The sequence below is a fragment of the Malaclemys terrapin genome, chromosome 5, assembly GCF_027887155.1.
Source record: "Malaclemys terrapin pileata isolate rMalTer1 chromosome 5, rMalTer1.hap1, whole genome shotgun sequence".
Classification (NCBI taxonomy): domain Eukaryota; kingdom Metazoa; phylum Chordata; order Testudines; family Emydidae; genus Malaclemys; species Malaclemys terrapin.
In genome coordinates this window covers 35192536-35214475 of record NC_071509.1, presented here as the reverse complement: position 1 = coordinate 35214475, position 21940 = coordinate 35192536, and the positions used below count along the sequence as shown (strand labels likewise).

The following is a 21940-nucleotide window of genomic DNA, read 5'->3' as shown; positions in this document are numbered from 1 at the left end:
CACCTCTGTAGTCTGAACTGTAGGCTGTGTAGGCATAGCCTAAGATTCAATGACATTTGATGACTTTTTTTGGGCTGACATTTTTGTTACAGTTTTATACATTAGCATAGGTGCCACATGATGCTTTATAGACAAATAAAGCATGTCAGGTCCCTGCCTGGAGCAGTTTTTAATCTACATTAGATTATACATGAGGACCATTGCTACAAGTTTCTAAGTGTTACAAGAAAGGAAAGAGAGTTCTCAAGAACCCCAATTCTGCCCAAAATCGATGGCATTTTATGGGAGTGAGTGGTGTAATTATTTTCTATTCTCCTTAGTCGTACTCTTAAATGCTTATGCCAGAAGTATATTTGCCATTGACACACCTTGTGAATTTATCTCATTCTTGATTAAGTTCTGTAGAAGTTTCACAAATTCTGGAAGAGAGAGTCCTGTGGCACCTTTAAGACTAACAGATGTATTGGAGCATAAGCTTTCGTGGGTGAATACCCACTTTGTCAGACGCATGTAATGGAAATTTCCAGAGGCAGGTATAAATTTCCAGAGGCAGGGATCAGTCTGGAGATAACGAGGTTAGTTCAATCAGGGAGGGTGAGGTCCTCTGCTAGCAGTTGAGGTGTGAACACCAAGGGAGGAGAACCACAGGACTCTCTGTTGCTTTTTACAGATCCAGACTAACATAGACTCATAGACTTTAAGGTCAGAAGGGACCATTATGATCATCTAGTCTGACCTCCCGCATGATGCAGGCCACAAAAGCTGACCCACCCACTCCTGGAATAACTCTCTCCCTTGACTCAGCTGTTGAAGTCCCCAAATCGTGATTTAAAGACTTCAAGTCGCAGAGAATCCTCCAGCAAGCGACCCCTGCCCAGCAAGTGACCCCTGCCCCATGCTGCGGAGGAAGGCAAAAAACCTCCAGGGCCTCTGCCAATCTACCCTGGAAAGGAAAATTCCTTCCCGACCCCAAATATGGCGATCAGCTGAACCCCGACCATGTGGGCAAGATTCTCCAGCCAGACCCACTGGAAAAAGTTCTCTGTAGTAACTTTTAATATCCCATCATTGACCATTGTTACTAATTACCGGCGATGGCACGTTATTGACCTGTTGACTAAAATCACGTTATCCTATCAAACCATCCCCTCCATAAACTTATCAAGCTTAATCTTAAAGCCAGAGAGGTCTTTCGCCCCCACTGTTTCCCTCGGAAGGCTGTTCCAGAACTTCACCCCTCTGATGGTTAGAAACCTTCATCTAATTTCAAGCCTAAACTTCCCGATGGCCAGTTTATATCCATTTGTTCTCGTGTTCACATTAGTACTGAGCTGAAATAATTCCTCTCCCTCTCTGGTATTTATCCCTCTGATATATTTAAAGAGAGCAATCATATCCCCCCTCAGCCTTCTTTTGGTTAAGGTAAACAAACTGAGCTCCTTGAGTCTCCTTTCATACGACAGGTTTTCCATTCCTCGGATCATCCTAGTGGCCCTTCTCTGTACCTGTTCCAGTTTGAATTCATCCTTTTTTAAACATGGGAGACCAGAACTGCACACAGTACTCCAGATGAGGTCTCACCAGTGCCTTGTATAACGGAACCAGCACCTCCTTATTCCTACTAGAAATACCTCGCCTAATGCATCCCAAGACCACATTAGCTTTTTTCATGGCCACGTCACATTGCCGACTCATAGTCATCCTGTGATCAACCAGGACTCCGAGGTCCTTCTCCTCTTCCATTACTTCCAACCGATGCGTCCCCAGCTTATAACTAAAATCTTGTTAGTCATCCCTAAATGCATAACCTTACACTTCTCACTATTAAATTTCATCCTATTACTATTACTCCAGTTTACAAGGTCATCCAAATCTCCCTGCAGGATGTCCCGATCCTTCTCCGAATTGGCAATACCTCCCAACTTTGTGTCATCCGCAAACTTTATCAGCATACTCCTACATTCGGTTCTGAGGTCAGTAATAAATAGATTAAATAAAATCGGACCCAAAACCGAACCTTGAGGAACTCCACTGGTAACCTCCCTCCAATCTGACAGTTCACCTTTCAGTATGACCTGCTGCAGTCTCCCCTTTAACCAGTTCTTTATCCACCTCTGGATTTTCATATCGATCCCCATCTTTTCCAATTTAACCAATACTTCCTCATGCGGTACCATATCAAACGCTTTGCTGAAATCGAGGTATATTAGATCCACCTCATTTCCTTTATCTAAAAAATCTGTTACTTTCTCAAAGAAAGAGATCAGGTTGGTTTGGCACGATCTACCTTTCGTAAAACTGTGTTGTAATTTGTCCCAATTGCCATTGACCTCAAGGTCCTTAACTACTTTCTCCTTCAAAATTTTTTCCAAGAGCTTGCATATTACAGATGTTAAACTAACAGGCCTGTAGTTACCTGGGTCACTTTTTTCCCCTTCTTGAAAATAGGAACCACATTAGCTATTCTCCACTCAAACGGTACCACCCCCGAGTTTACCGATTCATTAAAAATTATCGCTAACGGGCTTGCAATTTCTCGCGCCAGTTCCTTTAATATTCTCGGATGAAGATCATCCGGTCTGCCTAATTTAGTCCCATTAAGCTGTTCGAGTTTGGCTTCTACCTCGGATACGGTAATGTCAACCCCCCCCTCCTTTATTCCCATCCGTCACATGGCTACCCCTCTGATACTCGACAAATTCTGGAGTGCTCTGAGAATTCCTGTAAACTAGATCGCAGGAGCCAAATACTTAAAAAACAAAACAAAAGAATTCAAAACCAATTGTATGTACCCTTTGACCTTTGCCATCAAGGAAATTGGTGCTTGTCTGTATTTGAAAAATCACAGGTTGCTGCAGGGGAGATTAGGCTAGAATTCTGGGCTAAAGCTGAGAGCTGCTTGACACAGTAGAGAGGAGAGGCTGTGAGGGAATTGTTTATGACACCTTATTCTCTTCTTGCTTGGCCCTAGCATAGGCTGAAGACTGTTGGAACCTATGCCAGCTGGCAGTGGCCCCAAAGGGATCATCTACCAACTAACAGCAGCTGGAATGTAGCAGCACTCCCCTTCACCCGCTCTCGCCCCGGCATGGCCTCTGTGTTGGAGCCAGGATAATTTTGGTATGGTGGTCAGCAGTGAAGTGGTTAATAATATTGGAAGTTAAGTGGTCATGAGTTGTTCTACGGAAAAGATTAACTGGGGGCATTTACACCTTTTTGGTTTCATTGATTTAAGTCCATTTGGCTGCAGACACAGCAGCCCTGCCCACACTCCTGTTGAAAGAACGTTAGCAACAGTAGAGTACAATTACAATTCTCTCATGGTTTCCCTGCACGGTGTGGAAAGTTTTATATTTTCCCAAGAACTATGCTAGCCTACTTGAGAACTGTGCATTGGATGCTCTCCACTGCTAACCTAAAGTAGTTACAGGCAAAATGACTCTGGGGGATTGTGCTATAGTTTTCTCCCTGCTCTGAGTGTTATAATATGATTTGGTCTCGTCTATGTGGATGAAAGCAATTTACCTTTGCTATTAAATTGTATTGCAGCCCTGACTTCAACCGGAGAAACAAAACCCTATTGTGGTATGGTCATAGAACTAGTGTGTTTTCTACAAGTAAAATCTGGTTGTCTGAAGGCCTCAAGAGAATGTCCAAAACCTTTAGACAACCAGCAGTTTGGATAACCAGAAATTTTCATCCCTACAAAGCTCCATTGAACTGTCACTCTTGCAAATCTGGGGTACATCCCTCAATCCAGTTAACCAGGGTTCACCTGCGATGCAATCTCAACATTGCCAAATTGAATGGGGCTGATTCCTAGCTGGTGTCAGATGTCATAGCTCTATGGCTGTTATGGCAGTTGACGTCTGCTGAGGATCTTCCTCTCTGCGTAGCTGGCCCTTGAAACGTGGCTTCCTAGCATAGTTCTGTTTACAGAGAGAAAAATTAGCAGGGAAAAAACAAGCCAACAGAAGTGGTCTCGTTGGCCAGGAATAATGAGCTAAAAGCTGGCTAGCAGCGCCCTTCTGAAATGTGCGTCCAACAGTGCTGTTGAAATGTGATGATTGCATGCTTGATTTCAGCAATAAGATTCTAGCCCTTCTCCTGGTGAGAATACCCTTGAAAATATAAACCAATGCAAACCGATCACTAGAGCTGAAAGATTGTCATCAGCTTTCCCTGCAGATCACAGGTTACACGTGGTCTTTCCCTACAGCTGCCCCAGATTGTTGTATGATGTCTATTAAAAGTATGGTCACAAGCCCCTTGTGATATGCAAGGTCCTCTGATCAGTTCACAGGAGCAGAGGGCACTATCACCCAGACTGTCACTGATGGCATTAAGGCTGCTGCAAGCTCCCTCCAGCTGGCTCCCAGCAGCTGACTCAGCCCTCCTCTGAGCAGCCATGGCAACGCTTGGTCACAAGGAAGAGCAGCTCAGTCATGTGAGAGTCAGTATAGTCTAGTGGACTAAGCATGTGACTGAGAGCAAAGTCTCTGATATTCCAAACCTGCCTCTGATACTGACACTCTTTCTGTGGGCTTGGGTGAAATATGTAGACCAAAATGGTCAAACTTGGGTGCCTAAAGTCAGGCACCTAAAAGTCCTAGTTCGGAATCTAAATAAAAAGTGGCCCAATTTCCAAAGGCATCGAGTACCCATTTGCCGCTTACATTGAAGTTCATACTCTAACTTTTCCTCATCTGTAAAATGGAAACCTAAAACACCTTAGAGCATTGTGGTGATTGGCGATGGGGGACCCAAAGTTGTCTCCCTCCCCACTTTATATCTTTAGTTTAAAAAATAATTAGCAAAGAATGCTATCTCTCGCCTCTCCCCCCAAAGAATCCTCTTGGTAACTGTCTTCCAGATCCTTAAGCCAGCCATAACTGTAGGGTTTGTCTACATTTGGTGTGATTCCCAACTCGAGGAGATATACGTGCTAGCTCTGCTTGAACATGCTTAAAATAGTAGTGTAGCTGTGGTAGCATAAGCAGCAGCTCGGGCTAGCTGTCCAAGTACGTACCATGGGGTCCATTTCATAGGTGCTGGAACAAGGGATGCTGGAGGTGCTGCCGCACCCCCTGGCTTGAAGTGGTTTCCATCATATACAGGGTTTATAGTTTGCTTCAATGGCTCTCAGCACCCCCACTATACAAATTGTTCCAGCACCCCCGGTCCAGTCCGGTTTGTACTCCGGGCAGGTAGCTTCTCCCGCTGCCACTGCTACTCATGCTACTGTGGCTACACTAACTTGATGAGAGGCAGCATCAGTGTGTCCACTGGAGCTGGGAATCACCCCCCATCCCCAAGCTTCAAGTGCAGACATAGCCATAATGGTGTGATCACCATGTGCTAGGGTTGCCAACATTTTATTTAAAAAATAAGGGACTGTTTGTTTGTTTTTTAGCACCACCAGCCAACTCCTCCTGATATTATTATTTATTATCGTTATTATTAATAATAAGCAATACATTCGCCAGGATAGTTCTTGCTGCTTTTTGCTGCACTCAGCAATTTCAGATCTTGTTGTACAGAGGTGAAGAAACAAGGGATTGTTGGCAGTGGGTGCTGGAGTTGGTTATGTTTTTTGCGTAGTAAGCGTTTGTTTCGCAGGCCCACCTAAAAATGCAAGGCCAATTCTTGTATCGGCTCTAGTGTATATAGGGCCTGAATGATGACTGTGCAGTAGCTTAGTGGTTCTCAGCCTTTTTTTATTTTCTGATGCCTAAAAAAATCTCTAATGGAGGTGCGAACCGCTTTTGAAATCTTAGACATGGTCTGCCGACCCCCTGGGGTCTGCTGACCACAGGTTGAAAACCACTACTCTATGGGAACGACCATCTTTTGCGGACATAGTCTGCTGACCCCCGGGGTTGAGAACCACTGCAGTAGCTTACATTATGCTGGTTATCTTCATGGGAGCTTAGATTGTGGGGAATCTTGGAGAACATGTAGGAAGATTATGAGGCAGATCCTTGACTGATGTAAATTCTTGATGAGGAGTTAATGGCGCTATGCCAGTTTACATCAGGAGCCATCAGAAATATTGATTCTTGTTTGCACTTAATGTTTGAAGGACCAACTCTAAACACCTATGGCATTCAGAAACTAAAGGAGATTGGTTGAAATCTAAAGTAGTATCATCTCCTCACACTAAATTTGTTACTGGCCAGTCAGACTCTTTCAGTATTATCCCAATGAACCCTATAACTGTATGGCTACAATTTTGAGAGCATTCCAACAGACACCAACATTTATTATGACAAAGAGTTTAAAAGAAGAAAATGCTGTAAGGAAGCTTAATTACTAGCTGCCTTTCTACAGACAATATTAGCTTGCAAATCATCATTAGCTCTAATTAAAAAATAGCTTTTGATGGCTTTTGTTTAATAATAAAAAAGACCAAACTTCATTGTGGTTTTACTAACTTGTTTATATGACTATCTTGACAAATGTGTAGCAGTCATTACATTCTTGTAACAATCAGATCAGCAGAGACTGATCAACTGAAGACATAATAAATTAAGGGTATAATAACATTGCTTGTCAAAGTTGTGCAAACTAAATAAGATCTGGCTTGCAATTTATCTGGTATATTTATATTAAATGGGGAATTATGCTTAGAGATTTATGTAATTGATTTGCTTTGCAGGTGTTTTTTTAATAACAAATTAGCTTTTAAATTATGTTCTATTTGCTTTAAATAACAATGATTAGTTTGGTTCAGGCGTAGGATGAGGGAATCCACAGACTGGAACAAGAACCACGTCAGATTAACAGCACCACCGTCCTTTGCAGTTTACGTTGGCAGTTAAATTAAAAGATTTTTCCCAATAGGACACTCAGTTCCAGTGTTTAAATAGAGAGTTGGTATGTTCTTAGTGGTTTATGTTTAAGCTCACCATTATCAGCAGTTTACAATGTTCTGCATAAGCATTTTGCAAGGAAGGTTATAGAATAATCCAACGCTAACCTTAGGCTAAAGCAATAGAAAGGACAGAGTGTTTTCTTTATTGATGATGCACTAATCCATTGGGTTTAGAACTGTACCTTCTGGTTGACTACTTGATTCATTTGAAGCCCAAAAGTCAAAATTCACTGACCAGACATACTGGTAATCTAACAGTGAGAAAGATAAATGAGATACTTAAAGTTTTTATATTTGATCACTCCTGTTATCCTTATTGGAGTCCTAGATAAGGAGCCTTGCACAGTCTGAGCAGGCATCCGTATTGGGGGAATCATAGAATCATAGAATCATAGAATATCAGAGTTGGAAGGGACCTCAAGAGGTCATCTAGTCCAACCCCCTGCTCAAAGCAGGACCAATTCCCAGCTAAATCATCCCAGCCAGGGCTTTGTCAAGCCGGGCCTTAAAAACCTCCAAGGAAGGAGACTCCACCACCTCCCTAGGTAACGCATTCCAGTGTTTCACCACCCTCCTAGTGAAATAGTTTTTCCTGATATCCAACCTGGACCTCCCCCACTGCAGCTTGAGACCATTGCTCCTTGTTCTGTCATCTGCCACCACTGAGAACAGCCGAGCTCCATCCTCTTTGGAACCCCCCTTCAGGTAGTTGAAGGCTGCTATCAAATCCCCCCTCATTCTTCTCTTCTGGAGACTAAACAATCCCAGTTCTCTCAGCCTCTCCTCATAAGTCATGTGCTCCAGACCCCTAATCATTTTTGTTGCCCTCCGCTGGACTCTTTCCAATTTTTCCACATCCTTCTTGTAGTGTGGGGACCAAAACTGGACACAGTATTCCAGATGAGGCCTCACCAATGTCGAATAAAGGGGAACGATCACGTTCCTCGATCTGCTGGCAATGCCCCTACTTATACAGCCCAAAATGCCGTTAGCCTTCTTGGCAACAAGAGCACACTGTTGACTCATATCCAGCTTCTCGTCCACTGTGACCCCTAGGTCCTTTTCAGCAGAACTGCTACCTAGCCATTCGGTCCCTAGTCTGTAGCAGTGCATGGGATTCTTCCGTCCTAAGTGCAGGACTCTGCACTTGTCCTTGTTGAACCTCATCAGGTGTTTTTCTGCCCAATCCTCTAATCCTCTAATTTGTCTAGGTAAAGTGTGCGGAATTAGAATGGCGGATGCAGCTTTTTGGAAAGGAGTCAACTTCTGTTGCAGGGGTAAGTTCTGAAAAATATAAACAGAAGCAGACACCATGCAACTGTACCATCAATTAAGTTGGTTAATAGCATTTCAACTTGTTATTAATAAAGCAAACATTTACTAATCTTATCTCTTGTAAGCAGGAAGGAAGTTAAAGTGCACACTAATGCACATTGCTGTCAGGAAAAGTGGTTTATAATATCATATGGTATAATTTGCAATGAAGCAAAAACAGTAAATGGCTATGTGGGAGCACTCTTTATCCTCTTGATTTAACCTCCCCACACCCGCTAGGGGTGTGTGTGTGTGTGTGTGTGTGTGTGTGTGTGTTAAAGCTTCCTACTTCCATGTATTCAAGGCATTTCTGGCTGTATTCTACTAGAATACCTACAGTCTGGCTGTGGCAGAGAGCATGCTGCTGGAGAACTGACGAGACGATGGATAAATGGTGTGAAATCTCCTTTCCTCAGGTTTTTCTTTTCCTTCTCCCAGGATTCAGGTACTTTGAGGAGCAATCAGCATGATAGTTTAATTGTACTCCAAGGAATGCTTTGATACAATCAGGACTGACAAATGATGGTCTGAGAAATGAGAACATTTATTTAAAAGCATTGCTTGTCAGTCATTATGAAAAACTGAGGAGTGAATTTTATTGATTGATCATGAAACAGATACATTTTCCCCTCATATTGCTGATTTCCCTCTCTTTCCTCCTTCCCAACTACCTTTTAGTGTTTCAGGTGGTAAAATCAGGAACAAGATTTTGTAAAAATAGGAGACTAAAGTTAGGCTCCTAAATCCTTATTTAGACTCCTGAATAAGTGGTCTGATTTTCAAAAGTGCTGAGCGCCCACCACCTCCAGTTCACTTCAGTGGGAAATGCTGGCTTCTCAGACCTTTTCAAAATCAGGTCCTTATTTAAGGCTCAATTTAGGCTTTTATTCATGAATATAGTGGCCCAAGTACAGATGAGCTGTGACAGAGTCCTGTAGCCACCAAATTCAGCCCTTATGCTTCTGTATTGAGGAGAATGAATTGCTGATTAATTAGATCGGTTTTGCATGCACAACTATTTTCTGCAAACACTCCTCACTTCTTTTGACTAGAAACCACCTGATAGTCTGCTGTCATTTGAAATAATATACAGCTTATCTGTTGTGAAGTCCACTGAAAAATAATTTACTATTCACATGCTAAACATAGGGGCAGTTGGTCCTTCTATACTACTACAATAATTCTGCAAAGGAAATTTCATTGACGAAAATGAAAAAAATTAAATAGTCATAATTTACTGCTTCAGCCTGCAGGGCAGCTGTTTTCTGCCTCTATCTGTATTCTAATAAGTCTTTTAAATGAAGAGATTTATGAGATTATTTTAATTTTGATGTCTTTTTAATGCTTCATGCATTTTAAATACAACCTTTTAATAGTTTTTGAGATTGAAGAATTTAATTTTATTTTATACTGCTGAAATAAATGTATTCTCAGGAGACTGCACCATTATTATAGGTTTTTTTAAAATTCAGCATATCAGCCATATACAACTAGAGTACCAACCAACAATGATACACTTAGCATCAAATACAAGGCTTCATTTGAGTTTGGAAGGCAATTTGGTTATTAAGTACATTCAAAAACTCTGTTTACTATGGGCAATAATAGTTGGTTTAGCTGCATAGATGACCCAGTCTGGCCGAAGTAAAGGCCATGATGCCCAGAAGGCAGTGAAATAGGTGTAGTCCTGCTCTGTAAGATGCATCTGCATCCTCCTTGTCTGCCTCAGCAGCAGACTTGTGGAAGGGGAGTTTGGAGAAGGTTAGAGACATAGCTGATTGGTCCATTCAGTTACAGATTCCATCAGCCAAAAACCCTGCTCTGCTAGAGCCCCCGACCTGGGGAAGGAGTCTGTACCACATAGGCCTCCCACTGGCTTTGGTGGAGACTCTCTGTGTAGAATGAAGGACAGCAGGACTGTGTCTTTCCTTAAGGATGTCCGTTTTCTTTTTCAGTTGAAGGTACAAAATGGTGTCACAGAAGGGGCATTGCTGAATCAAACTCCTTTCCATCATCCACAGCTCCTCTACAGTCTTCATGTTCCTCCCCTCTCCCCAACAATTTACATTAATCTAAATGTAAATCTGGAGAATTTTTTTAATTAACATTTTCCCCCTAAACTGTTTTTCATGTCCACTGGAACATATTTTTGAGACAGGCCACAGTGGTCCCTTCTGATTTTTGGAATCTATGAATCCACGAGTTACAGTAAGTGCCAAGTTGTTTAGCAGTTACTGTGCTAAATTCTCATCTTTTCACTACAAAGTATAGTAATCCACAAAAGATAAAAAAGTAAAACAGCTGCAACTAAATGTACAAATTCCTGTTACTGTTTTCAGGTGATTTCTTCATGTCTGGGTACTTAATGACCCCATTATCGCAGTATCTGAGTGCCTCACAATTATTTATAGGTTTATCCTCACCATACTTTGTGAAGCAGGAAAGTGTTATTTGCTCATTTGTAAAATGGGATACTGAGACAGAGACAGAGTTACCTAAGATCACACGGTAAGTCTTATGTCAGAGTTTGGAATTGACTGAGCAAACACTGCACTCTCAGTATTGGAAGCTATAGTGTTATGGTCCAATATTATAATATAATACTTTTTTTTTTTTTAATAAGGGCACTGCAGGACTATCTGCAGCTGACCTCTGATCTGGTTGATGTAGTCACAGAGCTATCGCCAAATTCAGACCATTTCACTTTAGTATCTGCTTCACTTCAACTGAATGAAAGATCTCAGAGGAGGTAGTAGCATTCTACATGTATTTGAACATGTTGTCTGAGTCCTAAAATATATTTTATGAACTAATGAAATCCTCTGTCTTGGTAAAGAGAGAAGCCCAGCGCTTCTTTGATACTATTTCAAGCCCCCCTAGAAACTAAGGGAACAGATGTGATCTCAAGAATGCTCCTTCAAAGTTCTAAGCACAGAATTCTGATCCCTCAAGTCCTGACAGCCTGGCCCTGGGCAAACCTCAGCTGAAGGATTTCTTGGAGTGACAGCAATGGAGGTTTTTCTGGCTGAGCATCTTTCAGGACTTCACCATACTCTGCTTTAGGTTAGGGACATGCACATGGAGACTATGGTGAGGGGGGCCATGCACCTAGATAAATACACCAGGAGCCTAGTTGAGAGAATATAAACCATGTGCCACTGATATCTCACTGAACTGAAATTCCAAATTAACCTTTCCAATTTGTAGGTCCCTGGTCAACCACTTTTCAGACTTGGGCCCAGATGCAGACAGCTACTAATGAATGTGGCTAACTTGAAACATGTGAGTAGTCCCATTGCTTAAAATTAGGCATTATCATGTTGAACTGAGGCCTTAAAAGATGAGAACAATGCAGAAGTGGGTCATCAGCAAGAAGACTAACCTACACTAATGGAGTCCTTAGAGAAAAATGTATTTGCTATACGATCTAGTCATGCAAATGGCAGCTGAACATGACTGAGTGCTAAGATGTGCCCTGGAATTTCAGCTTTACACACTTCTTTCTCTTGCTATAGCTTACTTGGATAAGTTGTGAAGAGAAACAAAAAGCCACCTACATTTTGAACTCATCAGTGTTTCAGAGCTAAGACCTCTATTACAGGCATCCATGCTTCTGAGATTTGTATAACATCTTGGGATAAAATGCCTAGAAAAAGTAATCATTTTATCAATGGTTTAATCATTAAAGAGCTGGAAGATAGGAGGTGAGTAAATCAGACCAATAGCGAACACATTCCTTCTTTCCAGCTGGTTCTGCTTATTTTGAGTACCCTTGTCGTGATCTGCCTCTTTCTAGTTGTCAAGCCAAAGCCACAGTATTTGCTGTGCGTGTATGTTAGATTTCAGCTACCACACTTTAGGTTTGTAATTAAGAAATTAATTAAAATAGTATACAGTTTACTGCACAGTCTCTCAAGAGCAGGCCAGTTTACAAGATTTTTACACATTATGTGTGCTATAAATTGTATGCTACAGAGGTACAGAATCATATTCACACTGACATTAAAAGTTCTCCTCCTCCCTCAGAGGAGTATCACTAAAAATTATTGAGAGGGACCAGTTATGAGGTAATTGTCTTAGCAGAAAGCCAGGTGAACAAGACTTAGAATTTTAAAACTCGAAGACTGACATGGAATCTGATATAAGCATAGTAAAGAGTAAAGGAGAAGGGAAAAGAATTTTAAATTTGTGTAATGAATTAATGTTCTAAATTGAGTTCAAGTTACCAAGGTTACTAAGTATCTTTATCACTGATCCAAAGCTTCTGTTAACCTTCTACAGATGCCCCCTAAATGGCAACATTTCAGAATTCTAAAGCACAAGCCAGAAAGTTGTTATTCAGTGCTGTACTTTTGCAGATTACTGAGCCCTTTCAGTTTGAGAGAGTTCACTTTTCGTTACATGGAGCCAAATGCACCTTTGGGGCATCTCAGGTGATTTCAATGGATTTACACCGAGGATCAGTTGGCCAAAGACATTTAAAATGATGTTCACTTTTGCCGATTCTATCTTGAGTCTTATTTTACCCTTTATATGTATTCTCTCTCTCTCTCTCGCGCTCTCTCTCTCTCTAATATATATATATATATCACCACCTAAAAATAAATTAGAAATATGTGAGGTGGTAGTGCCTTATTTCAGCAATTCCAGACAGGATTTAAGATGATTTTTTGGAAAGTAACACGTGCTAATTTTGTTAGGAACCTCTCTTCCCCCTCCTGGGAAATAGAGAGAGAGGTTAGGAAATAAAGATAATACAGTGGAATTAGCACATAACGCTGACCTATGGATGGTATTGACAGAGCTTTTCTCTGGATGACCTTTTAGTACTGCCAGGTGTTTACTGCCATTAGGAGCTTTGATGCAACTGAGGCCATAGAAAGAAAGGGAAATGAGATGAAGCTAGCGGGGAAAAAAATCAAAATAGAATGTAGGGCAAACAAAACCAAATTAATTTTCCCTACCGTATCAGTATCAGCAGAAGTTGAATCAAATTTTATAGCACAGCAAATTATTGATCTTTGTGGTTTTTTTTTTTTTTTTTTTTACAAAAAATTTCAGACAACCGTTTCACAGCTTTTGAAGGTTGCTCAAGAAATGCTGGACAATCAATATGAATCAGGATAATCAGTTCTGTAAATATAAAATGGTTCCTGCCTAACTTTCACAAACATATTAGTACCTGTTTATATCAGTTAGGTGGCTCCAGTGAATTCAGACTGTCTTGGAAAAAATATGGGGAAAGGCTAGCAGATTGATGTAGGAAGTATATTGATTTTAAATCAAATGTCAAAGATCTGTGTGTACATACCGAATCATGCCTTATACTGTGCTTTTGTGAATTGTAGCTAAACATTGCTAAATGTTAGGGTCAGATTTGACAGCCTCAGTGGCTATTGTAGCAAATGTCATTACTCAATGTGAATAAGGACATTATTGGAGTTTGGTATTTTGGTTGCTGTTGACACTGTTACTAATGAAAGTTCATTAGAGGTCATGCTGTATGCCTGATTAAAACAAAACCATTGTTTTCCTACAGCAACGGAAATTGGGAATCAGTCCATGTATGTCAGTGAAGTTACATTGGTATGTAACCAGTGAACGGAGAATTGGGCTGTGAATCCCTTTTATGAGAATCCTTTCCTTCATCCTTCATGCAGTGTTAGTGCAGGCCAAAGTATGAAGCAGGCCATTCTCTAGAGCAGCTAGTTTACAAGTATTTATGAATATTGACTTTTTTCAGGACGTACCCATTAGGGATCTAGTTCACTTTCCTCTCCATATTCTTTTATCATTCATGTTAATAATAATAATAAATTAATAATTAAGAGGAGTTACCAGCGTTCATGGAAAAGAGAGAAATCTCAAATTGTAAAAAATCCAACGCTGGACTCGAATGACTTGCTTTGCATAAGGGAATAAGGGTTAGTAAGAACTGTGTGTGCACCAACTCAGTCTGGGGTGTATAGGTCATTCCCTTCTGGAGCAGGTGGGCAGGAAGGGATGGGGAGTGGGCAGAGCCTTGGCTCCCCTCCACCCTTGTTGGCATACAGTAACTGACCCATCACAGGGAGGCTGGTAACTTACTGTTGCTCTAGGCTAGCAGTAAATTACTTTCCCTGGGAGAAGCCAGGAGAAGGAGGGGAAGGGATTGTGACTCAGGGTATCTATGAAGCTACTCTGGGATCAGTGCAGATTTCTCAGCATCTTTCTCAGGGCTGAGTCTTAACTCAAAAGGAAAAGCAATTGAAAGAATTTAAGGTGTTGGCTTTGACCTACAAAGCCCTAACGGGGTATGGCACCTTCCTACCCGAGAGACCACTTCGCTTCCCTGGCCACACTGCCAGAGTTCCTCAGCTGGGGCCATTTTGTTATAAAAGGAATAGGGCTGTTGGTAAAGTGGTCTCTGAAAGTCCTTTGGAATAGTCCCCCCACCCCCACCCCCCCGCCCACCAAGATCCTAAAGACCCCAGATTTGTTGACCTTCTGGGCACATTGCAAGGCCCATCTGGTTGAGTAAGCACTTGTGGAAGGCTGAAGCAGTTACAAGTGGGATTTGCCCAGTGGTGTTTGTAGGCTTTATTGGTCATAACTGGTGATCATATGTGGTGTGCTAGGATCAGTGGTGCAAGTAGAATTTATTTTTTACCGGTAGGTTGCGCATAGGAAACTTATGTCAGGGACACAAAGGGGGGTTCACCAGCTAAGGGGGAGGGCACATGACCCACCCCCAGCCCGGGGACCCCGCACTCTCCCCGTCCCCTCCCCATCCCATGTTACCTGGGGCGGGGCCCTATGTTCTCCCACTGCGCTGGATACAGACTTCTGAATGGCAGGGCTCTCCAGAACCACAGTGGCAAAAGAAGCAGACCATGGGGCCGCCCGGCGGCCCCACACTGGCAGCTCCTCCAGCATGATTGTACTTCCCCCAGCCCTGTCCTCCAGCAGGGCTGTACAGACCCCAGATAGGAGATGCAACTACATGGAAGGGCTGGGGGTGGGGCAGGGGGTGGTACAGCTATGCTGGAGGAGCTGCCAGCATGGGGCTGCCCAGCAGCCCCACATTCTGCTCCTGTGTCTTTCCGGTATGGCGTACTGGCAATAAATATCTTAATGGTACAGCGTACCGGACTGTACCACCCTCCTTGCACCGCTGGCTAGGATGGAAGGAATATGCTGCTTTGATCAGTTTTTCCCTTATATCTCCTTGGCTTTTGGGTTTATAAATCTGTATGAAGGGCTCCCATGACTTTGGAGGATGATAAATACCCTTTGGTATAGGGCTTCTAGGTGACCAAAATACAAATAAATAAATAAAATTCTGTCATGAATGATGAAATATAAATGAACGCTTTGAGGTCCAGAAACCTGATAGCTATTTGTGAAGCAGTTGAGGAGTGTTCATAAGTACTGTGCTCTCCACTACATTATGGGAAGTATTTATTTCATGTGCATTTAATAATGCAGTAAAGATGATGCCTGAAATGCTGAAGTACAATGAGGAATTATTAGTTTTCTGCAATGAAGGTAAAGGTACCATGTATGAGTGCCCTGGAGGATATGCAAGATACAGAAAATGAAATGAAATAAAATAAATAAAAAGTGGCAGATGACTGGTTTCTGGATATTGCTGGGTGGATTTATTAATTGCTAATATAGCACTGAGCCATGAATTACTCAGTCATTGCCATTGTTTCAATTTTATGACTTTCCTCTTAAATACAGATTCGTTAGGAAGGAATCAAATGTCACTGGGCAGTGAATTATACAGAAACAAATTTATGCTTGTGAATGCTGATTTCACATAATAAGTTATGACTTTAAAAGGACACCGTCAAGGTATTTTTCATTTTTTAGAATGATTTTTTTTTCTCACTGTTGTTTGTAATAACCCCTTAGATGTTGGAAGGTGAAAGCCCCCTTACAGATTCCTTATCCTCTCCTCCTCCCTCTACCCAATAATATATGCACAGTGATTTGGGCATGGTTGGGTTTCTCATCCTATGTATTTTAAAAGTCTTGTCTTTCTTTATTTTAGATGAAATAGCATTGAGGTATTTTTTTAGAAGGACTTATGTTAGAATTAATTGGCATTTGAAAACAGATAGTAGCCCCAAAATAAAGGTCACTTTTAGGAAATACCAACTTGGGAGTGACCCTACATACATGGCTTTTCATTGCTATGATGCAAAGCTCAGCATATCCCAGACAGTCTGTTATCTCAAAATGCCTTCCTGCTGCAATCACAGAGCATGGCTGCATTGCATTTGGTCTGGCAAAATCTATTTCACAATCTGAGATGCTTTGCTGAGGAGTAGATTACTGTGGTTGTGGCTCCTTATCTCATAGTACATGTTTTATGGTTAAAGAATAGTTAATAATACTGTTAAGGCTTAAACTAATGAAGAAAAAGAATATGAAGAAACAGTATGAATTCCATGAACTGACATGCATCAGAAAATGCCTCCAGTCATTGGGAGTTCATATGTGTAAAAGGCCACTCTGATGTTTTATGTTCTTTTATATATAAAAGCGTTGTGTTGGATTAGTCTTAGCAGAATTATCCAAACAATACAAAGCTGACACCATATTTAAATACTGGTGCTGCATGATAAAAGTGGAGTTAGTTATATCCTTGGCATTATTCCTTCATATTGTTGTTTATTCTTTGTAAGATGATTTATAGCTTGTATAATTTGCTGTCTGTATATACTGAGTGTGGAGAAAACATGGTCAAACAAAAGGTTCCAGTGAAGTAGTTTACAAGTACTGGGCTTGTGTTGGGCCATATTTACACTAAGACTAATGTCGGCAAAAATTTTGTCGCTCAGGAGTGTGAAAGAAAACGCCTCCTTGAGTGACATAAGTTTTGCCGGCATAACTGCTTGTGTGCTATGTCGTCAGGAAATGCTAACCTGCTGACAGCTACTGCCGCTCGTTAAGCTGGTTTTATTATGTCGATGAATGAGCTTTCTTCTGTTGGCATAATGCGGCTACGGTATCGGTACAGCTGTGCTGCTGTAAGCTTATAAGTGTGGACAGGATTACAACTTGTCCATTACTCTATTTTGGTTGTTCAATATGTTATGTAATGCCCAGGATATTTCCCTACAGTATATTCTTTATTGCTTTGGTCAGATTCTCTCTAACCATCCCAAGCAATGGTGCTTTTACCTAAATTTCATCCTGTTCTCTTTAGGCATACTACCTTTCACTGCTCTAAATAATTCTCCTTTGGTTTTAAGATGCTTATCTGCATCTTTAAGCACCTAAATACCTTGACCTAAGGCACCAGCATCATATCCGTTTAACCTGTCAAGGCCCAAATCTTGGGACTGATGTGTGACAAAGACCCAAAATGAGGGATTAAATATGATTCTTGCAGAAAATTTAAAATTCTGCAGGATTTATTCCTTCAGTGGAAATAACTTGTTCTGTAACCTCAGTGAGGCAACACAAAATTTGCATGGAATGGAAGTAACTTTGAGACTAAAATGAAGGAGCTTGGAAATGTCTGACCAGGAGTGTGATTTCTTAGCCCCACGATTTATTATTATTATTGAATATTTATAATCGGGTAGCATTTTAAAACCACAACCAGATTGGACCCCATTGTGCTAGGCACTGTAAAAAGTTGTCACAAATGCTGATAAGGCCCCATACCCCTAATTTCTTTCCCTGTCCCTTACTGCTGGGTCTCCCAATACAGTCAAAAATGCTTTGAAGTATTATTTAGATGGCCAGTGTCATTAAGGCTAGCTGTTGCAGCAGTTGTAAATGGGATTCTTAAGGCTAATGTTGGGATGTAGGATTTGTTTTTTCAAATGACGTCCTCCCCAACCCAGGAGTTGTGTAACTGAAGGGAAGAGCGGTGTGTCCATAGGTATGAAGAGTAGACCATAGAAAATTTATGCAGAGGGGAGCACAGAAGTAAAATAGTATCTTGCTGATATTGCAGTAGGTATCTGAATAGAGGTTTATAGAATGGCGTAAAAGGAACGTATGGCCTTCAAGATTTGTTAAGTGCTTAACTTTTTTTATGTAGCACTTTGTGTCTGAGCATAACTTTTTTGTTAAGCGAATTGCCGTTTGAAATGCCATACAAACAGAACTTTACAATGCAGTAACTCACTGAGGTAAGGTACAGTATAATTGCTGACAGGAATTCCTTCATAGACTACGTGTATCTTTATTATAAATAATCTACCAGCCTCTTAACTGAAAAACACCGAAGGATATAGGGATAATTGATCTCTCTCTCCATTCTGGGAACCTATAATGATAGCCCTACTGTATATATTGGAACCACATTTAATGCTAGTTTTTTGGTTTAAAGAGTGTGGACTTGTTCTTAAGATTTTGCTATTTGAAGAAAATCTTTAGCCAAGTCAGGTTTTTAATCGCTGTTAGTCATCCCAGTGATTACATAAGGAACGCTGTAGGAGCATTTCAAATACCATCAGCCCTTGGCACTGGAATAACAATGAGGATGAAGTATTAAAAACTATGTAGTCATAAAGGCAAACATGGCTAGATTGTTACATGGAGAGATCATCACAGTATTTGTGGCTGAATATATCTTTACATTAATTCAGCTCATTTCTAAGACAACACGCTGGAAGAAAACATAATTTGAATTAATTATTTGCACATATGGCATGTGCCTGATGTCAGCTAATGCTACATTAAGGACAGACGTGCTGGGCACACATTAAATAATAGAGTAAATATTTGTATTGTTTATGATAAACTGATTCCTTTTGCAGATCTTCTTTGTTTGTGCCTCTGTAAACGTTTTTGTTGGGGCTTGTTTGCCATGATTCATATAGTGTAATGTCTTAAGTGTTATGTGCTCTTTTAAATCTAAATCCTACAATAAGGCCTAGCTCTGTTTTCAGAGCGATTGATTGTTTAGTAACACTTTAAAATAATGGCCAAAATCATTATGGCACATTATTATTGTACTGAATGTTTTGTTAAAATTAATCATGAGAGCTTGTTTTGCGTCAGAAGTACTTCTATAGGATTGCTATTGTAATTCAGTAGTAATAAAATATGCATTTATTTTAAAATCTTTCCAAATATTTATATGAAGTGTTGGGTCCAGGGGAGGTTGGTTATTTCTTTTGTAGGAAGAAGAACTTATTTTCAGGTGCCCTAAACTTCTTCAGCATGTAGAAGGAAGGAAGACTGTAAGATGGTGCCAGCATCTAGGGTACTGCATAGGAATTTAGTGCTCTTCTTCTGAGCCACTTTAAACTCAGGGGCTGTAACCCTGTCTGCAAAGACATAGGTCTAGAGCCACAAAGGGATTTAGGAGCTGAACTATCACTTTAGTTCACTATCCCTGTTTTGCTAAATCCAAAATTCAGATTCTCAGAACCACTATTCAGCATGTCACCTAACCCTGTAGGCCCCTATAGTCCCTATGTGCCTATGTTTCCATAGATAAAGTCCCTGGGTGCCTAAAGGTCTGCCAGTGACCATTCGCACAGCCACCTGAATCCTGACATCTGGCACCCGAGTGGGATCCTCAGACCAGGCGTTCTCCCAATTCTCACCTGATCCAGTAGGTGTTCTCAGAGGCTACCTAACAGAGTGGGCTCCACACAAAACACAATTGGAGGAGAAAGTGGTGGTGGTCCCAGGTCACTTATAACCTTTAGCCCAGTGCTTAGAACACTCATCCAGGTTCAAATCCCCTTCTGTATAATGAGGAACAGAGATTTGAACCCATGTTTCTGACTTCTTAGGATAGTGCTCCCAGGCGGCATGGGGTTATTCTAGGGAGGGTCTTTCTCAGTTTCATCTGTTGAAGCTGTTTCACTTTGTATAAATAATTTAATAGTCACGGAAACAGGAATTTGAACCTGGGTCTCCCACATCCCAGGTGAGTGCCCTAAACACTGAGGTAAACATTTTTGGGGGGAGAGGGAAAAGAGGAGGCAGCACCACCACCACCTCCTCCTCCACATTATGTGTGGTTGTTTTTTTAAAAAGAAAGGGCTTAGGTGCCCAAGTCCAGGAGAGAATTCACAGCATAGGTGCTGGAACTAGGGGTTCTGGGGGTGCTGTGCACACCCTGGCTTGAAGTGCTTTCCATCATATAGAGGGTTTACAGTTTGGTTCAATGGCTGTCAGTACACCCAGTATAAAAATTGTTCCAACGCCACTGGTTCACAGCATGAATCCCAAGTAGAGATTTGCGCTTTCCTCTGAATGATGTTTTGCTGTATAGGTGCACAGGGGCAGTAAAAATATATCCGTGTGTTGATTCACTTGATAAAGCACTGATGAATATAGCCCCTGGTCTCAATTTTGCCTCACAGACAGCCAGACACTGATCCAGCTATACAACTCCCCATACCTGGTTGCTTATCTTGCTCGCTAATCAGCTAGACAGGATGGCCTGCAGAATAGGCACCTAATGAGTCTGTAAAGACATCAGTAGTTTGTTATTTAGGGGAAAATGGGGATTAAAAAAAGATTGATTTTTTTTTTAAAGTGTCATTTGGGACTGGCTTATAGATCCTACTGCATTAGACAGACTTTGGTTCGATTCTTGGCAGTGCTAGTTGGATTAGGAGTGTCTAGCATGCAACTGAAATCCTGAGATTGTGTGCCAGGTATTAAATAGTTCCATAAACCCAGTGAAAAGTGGGAAGGATATTTCTAATAAATGACTGCTATTTTCTTCTGAAATGCAGGAATACATTTTGTTGATTGAGGGCTGGCTGTGTTTATGCATTTTCAGTTAAGATGAGACAATTTTGCAAAATAATTCTTGAACACGTTACAAACATAGACAATCAATTCATATTAAAAGTATCACAAATAAAGACACCCTAATTTCCTAAATTACCAACACTTAGAATTTTTTTAAACTAATCCTTGTGTTACAAAAATCTCCTTGTGGACAGACTTTATTATTTGGTATGCATGTAAAACCTCCATAACATATATTTTTGTTTCTACTGAGGAATGTAATGAGATAGATACCGTTATTCATTTACACTCTCTTCGTTATGGGGGGAATTAATATCATAAAAGGTGAAAAACAAATAAACCAGTAGTTTTGCTAACATACTGTGATTTTTTTGACAGTTGTCTTTGTGTGTATAATTTACATATTTGCCCGGTATGTTGTGAGTTGCACCCTTGTGTGTAACAGAGAGCTGCTTGCTGCACCAGAGGGGTTATCAGAGATGCTGTTATGTTACTTTTCTGTCCACCCTCCTTTCGATCCTGGGGAAAGCTGGGGGCTGGTTTGACCCCTGGCATAAGTTAGATAGGACACAGGGACTACTTTAATTTATGCCTGCTGGAGAAGCCTCCTGCGAGCCATTCTGACAGTCTCAGATCATTGGTAGATGGTGTGCTCCGGTTATGCTGCCTCCAACCCCTATCACCTGTGATGTGGCTGCCCCAGGCTTACACCAACAGGGGAATCCCTAGCTGCCTTTTTAGGGCAGCTTTAAGTTCCTTTTGTGTTGCTGTCTCCTGGACCAAGGAAGTGGCTCAATAAATGACATATCAGACAGCAAACTTTTTCCAACTGCATGTTGACTTTTATGGCAATCAAAAATGTATGTAACAAAGCAACATCCGCTTTATAAAAAATCCACATTTATTTCTGTTTTTCTTTCGCCAAACCCAGGAGTAATATAGCAAATATAACACACACAAGCACCTAAAAAGAATATACACAAGCATCGTACATATTGTGAGCTCAACCCTGCCGGACTTATACAT

General features: G+C 41.1%; 1 protein-coding gene across 3 annotated transcripts in view; it reads left to right on the top strand.

The window, feature by feature from the left end:
- PPARGC1A (PPARG coactivator 1 alpha) overlaps positions 1–21940 on the top strand; it is a 489413-nt gene that overhangs the window by 77976 nt on the left and 389497 nt on the right. Inside the window, exon 1 of one of the 3 annotated variants that reach the window (XM_054030670.1) lies at positions 8118–8151. The exons of the other annotated variants lie outside the window; for them this stretch is intronic. The gene's annotated coding sequence lies outside the window, so the exon portion shown is untranslated. Of the gene's footprint in view, positions 1–8117; positions 8152–21940 lie in introns of those variants that run through there. 3 annotated transcript variants of the gene reach the window in all.